Genomic DNA, 4,998 nt, shown 5'->3' on the forward strand with positions numbered 1-4,998 from the left:
GCAGAGAAAATCAACAACAGCCACGGCAAAAAGAGATGGCGTTTGTGGTAGATCTAGACACAACGAGCAAGGAGGTGTGGAAAAAGAACCTCGCCTGGCCGATTACTACAACTAAAAGAGAAGAAAAACGAACAGATCTGGAGCCCCTGGATCTAAAACGTCCTGGAGACCTCGCTGCCTGCCGAGTGAACAAGGAGACGAACAAGGGAGGGGGGAAGAGGGCTTGGGATTCAAAGAACTTTACCTTGGCGACGCAAGAACTCGCTCGGATCTATTCTTACCTCGCTCGAACTCACGTGAGTGGTTTGTGGTTGCTGGGATTGGGGCTTTTTCGGTGGCTGGTGGAAGGTGTGTGGACGAAGGTCGGAGTGGGCGAAATGGAGGCGGGGAGGAGGACTGGAGGGCCAAGCAGCTCCTTTATAGCGCGGGCGGCCCCTGGGCAGCCCGCAACTTCGTGACCCATGGTTTATCCTCTCCCGATTAATTATTGCCCCTTTTCCATCCTCTCGCGGTTGTTTAGGGCTGTGATTAGTGGTTTGCTTCGCTCCCACTCCTCCCCCCTCCGCGCGACTGTCATGTGGGACACCGGGCAGATGCACAGGCAGGCATTAAATGCCCGATCGGATGTGCTGGGGAAAACCGCGTCGAGCAGCGGGGCTCCGCCACTGGGAGGACGCCAGGTGTCCTGCAAACCGACACCTGTGGGGCTGAGGAACCGGGTGTCGCCGGTGTGGCCGCCGTGGCGAGCCTTGGTGGAGGCTTTCTGGTGTCCGCTGCTCGACGCCGGTCAGCTTCGCCGGGGCCGCGAATATTCCGCAGGAATCGCTGCCTCGGCCGCTGCAAGTGGCAAACGGCTCGCACGGAGGTTGCGCGCCAGTTCCGTGAATCGCTCGGACGGCAACGGTTATTTCTGGTTATTAGAATTTTCCTAATCTGGTTCAAACAAACTTCGAGCTGCAAGCTTGTCCATGGTGTTGTATCGCAATTTGGAAGCTTGACGAAGATAGAATGTTCCCTTCCTTTAGGGGCCTATGGGTGCATCCGGGCGCGTCCGCGGACAACGTTCACCGAAGCAAAATTTCGTGTTTTGATTTTTTTGCGAAACTTTGTTCAAGATCTAACCTTGCTTTACAAAAAAATTGAGATCTGACTCTTTCTTACCGCCAAGGCCCCTGAGGCCAACTTCACCGCGCGACCCTATCCTATCCGTCCCGTCTGTTTGGGGTAAAACGGACAAACCATACGGCTCAGCAGACGGGCGCAAACGGACTTTTGTCAATTTTGTGTCCGCTTTCGACTCATCCCCGGTTTGTGCCGGTTTTGGGGTGAAACGGACAGCGCGCGAACGGACGGGACGCGCGCACGTGTCCTCCCCTGGCCCGACTGTCGGTGGCACAAAGCAAAACCCCCCGCCCGCCAATTTGGCGCCATTCCCACCAAACCCTCGCACGTCCCTCCCGCCACCCCCTCCCTCCCCCGTCCATGGCCGACACTCCGCCGAATTCCGGCGGCCTGGCCGTCAACCCACCCGGAAAGGTGAAGAAGAAGGCGGCCAAGGCGCCAAGGAAGCCGCGGTCGGAGTGCACGCCGGAGGAGATCGCCAAGTTGGACGCCGAATCGGCGAAGAGGAGGGAACGGAGAGCGGTCGTCAAGGTCAATGCCGCCGCGGCCAAGTTCGCCGCCCAACGCGATGCGATGGAGGCCGCGTGGCACAAGGCCGCGGTCGACGAGAAGGAGGACATCATCAACAAAGCGCACACCCTCCTCATGCTTGGCATGGGCCGTCGGCCCGGCGAGCACAAACTCGTCGGTCGCCCGGCCTCCGCACTGCCAGTCACCGACGTCGCGGACCACGCCCATGTCGCCCGACTTTCCTCTGCCAAGGCACGACGGCCAGACCCGTTTCTCGGGGTCGCCGGACGTCGGCTTGTTCGCGCCGTCCACACTGCGCCCCGCGGCCATCATCGACCTCAACGTCACGCCTGGGTCCAACAGCGGCGGCCGGCCGGCCGTCGAGATGCAAAGGAAGCAAGCACGGGCACCGTTCACGGGCACCATGCCGGCCCCTCGCATCTTGTTTGGCGGAATGCCAACACCAACGCCAACGGTTGACGACCCCTTCTACAACCAGTACATGGAGGACGTGATCTTCGAGGGTGGGCATGGTCGTGCCTACGACCCCGAGGAGACCCAAAGTCAGGATGGCCGCGCCCAGTACGTGCCCGATGAAGAGGCTGACGACCGTGCTGACTACGACCATGGTGACTCGTGGCATGAAGACGATGACATGTATGTCGAAGGTGACGGTGATGAAAAAGAAGGCAATGACGTTGATATTAGTGACGAGCCATTGTTCATCGACGAGCTCACCCAAAGAGCGGAAGCACAAAAGAAGAGGAAGAGCATTCGCACGGGTTCATATACACAAGATGAGGACAAAGTTGATTTGCCAAGCTTGGATGGAGATTAGCCAAGATCCGAGGACCGGCGCGCAACAAAAGGGCATTTTTTTGGACGAGAGTCCACAAAACATTCGATGAAAGGAAGATGTTTTTTTTTGAGGAATTAGCGACAGTGGGAGAGGCTCCCACTGACTTTGTATTACTCACAACATAACAGTTACAAGTGTGTTACAATGGGTTTTAGGCCCCCCGGTCGTAAGTGTTGCAGAAGCAAAACTAGCTGTCCAAATTTACAATGAAGTCAGACAGAAAAGGATGAACTTTCTCAGGACATCTATGGATCACCAAACCCAACAGAAGTTTGAACCTAGCCAACCATGCCATGAACGAGCGCGGGATCCCCCTGAAATGTTGGTTGTTTCTTTCCATCCACAGGCTCCAAGCAGCAAGCAGGAAGATATCCATGAAAAGCGGCCGACGCCAGCTCTCTCTCCCAGCATGCAAGATGGCTAGCCTATTGGTTCCTCCTGGCCAGGTCAGACCAACCTTACTCCAGCATTATTTGGCAAAAGGGCACTCGAAGAAGAGATGTTCCACGGTTTCCTCTGGCGGGGTTTGGCAGAGCATGCAAGTGTAGTTGCCCCCGGCTACAGCAAAGTGCCGCCTCTTCGGCATGTTCCTGGTGTTCAAACGATCGACCATAAGCAGCCACCCAAACATCTTGAACTTGATCGGGCATTTGGCTTTCCATAGCCAACCAAAGGCCTCATCAGCTTTCACCTGCTTGAAACAGTGGTTGTAGTACTTCTTTGACGAATAATGTCCTAGTTCACAGACCCAAACGTCGGGCGAACCGTATTCCAGACAAACATGCGAGGACCCTTGCTGTATCTCTCTTATCTCCTCCCTAGTCTGGGCCGAAAGAGGCAGACTGAAGATCATGGCTGGATCAGTGGTCCTGAGAACCCTAGCAACGGAGTCATCCTCGTTCAGAGCATAAGAGAAGGCTCGCGGATGCGTGTCCATCAGTGCAGAGCCAGTGTCACTAAACCAGACATCTTTCCAAAACAAAGAGCTGCATCCATCCCCGGGGATGACCCCGGCGACCCCACGGAAGGTTCCATTGAGCTGCATTACGTCTTTCCACCAGAAGGAACCCATTAGCTCAGTGGCGTGCGGCGCCTTGTTCGGGTAGTACGCCTCCCAGACTAGCTGAACCCAGGGCACATCCTCACGATTGTAGAACTTGAATAAGTACTTTAGGAGAAGCACGGCATTTTGTATCTTGATATCAATAACACCGAGGCCACCACATCGTTTGGGTCGACAGATAAGCTCCCAGGCAGCAAGGGAGTTGGATTTGATCCCATCGTCAGAATTTTTTGCCCAGAGGCAGTAGCGGCGTAGTTTGTCAAGGTGCTCAACCACTTTAGGGTGCAGCTTGATCGTGCACATTGCATAGATCAGCATGGAGGTGATCACCGAATTGACCAGCGTCAATTTGGCCCCCGACGACATCAGTGATAGGGCACTGGATGCTTTCCTCTCAACCGAGTGTACCAATGGCATGAGATCGAGAACACTTGGCCTAGTCGTCCCCATGGGGAGACCAAGGTAAGTGAACGGCAGGGTGCCAACAGAGCAGCCAAACACCCCTGCCAACCCACTAGCATGCTGGTGATCGTCATTAATGGGTATGAGGGTCGATTTATGGAAGTTGATCTTGAGTCCCACCGAGGACGCATAATCCTCCAAAATAAGTTTCATGCGGGCGACCTGTGTGGGACAAGCTTGCATAACCAGGATTGTGTCGTCAGCGTATTGCACCACCGGGAAGTCACCCGCATTTTCACGAGGAATAGGAAGCTCCAGCAAACCCTAAGTGTACGCGTCATTGATGGCAGCTTGGAGTAGATCAGCCGCAAGGACAAAGATCATTGGTGAGAGAGGGTCACCCTGTCTCACGCCACACTTGCATTTGAATTTCCGACCAGGAACACCATTTAAGAGAACTGACGAAACTCCCGAGCCAAAGATCGTTTCCATCCAGCCTAGCCACCTATCATCAAAACCCATGTGTTTCATAATATCCAGCATGGGGGCATGTTCAATCGTATCAAAGGCCTTGGCAAAATCAAGCTTAAGTAATACAATCTCTCTCCCAGACGAGTGGCATTGATGAATATATTCGTACGACCACGCGAGACAATCCTAGATGGTCCTACCTTTGATAAATCCATATTGGTTCCTGTGTATGATGTTTAGAATGACTTTCTGCAGCCGGTTCGCCAAGATCTTTGTAATGATTTTTAGACAACAATTTAGTAAGGTAATTGGTCTGAAATCATTAGCCGTTTCCGGAGAGGATATTTTTGGAATCAGGGTGATATATCCCTCACTAATGCTAGTGATGTCAAGTCCCCCAGCATGGAAAGCGTGACAGAGGTCATAGAAATCTGACTTGATGATTTGCCAGCACTTCTTAAGAAAGCAACCATTAAAACCATCCAGGCCGGGGGCTCTGTCATTCGGCATTTCCTTAACAACAGCATCTATTTCATCAGTAGAGAAGGGCGCACTCAGTTGGTCCAGCCCA

The sequence above is a fragment of the Triticum aestivum genome, chromosome 5A (genome assembly GCF_018294505.1).
Source record: "Triticum aestivum cultivar Chinese Spring chromosome 5A, IWGSC CS RefSeq v2.1, whole genome shotgun sequence".
Lineage (NCBI taxonomy): Eukaryota > Viridiplantae > Streptophyta > Magnoliopsida > Poales > Poaceae > Triticum > Triticum aestivum.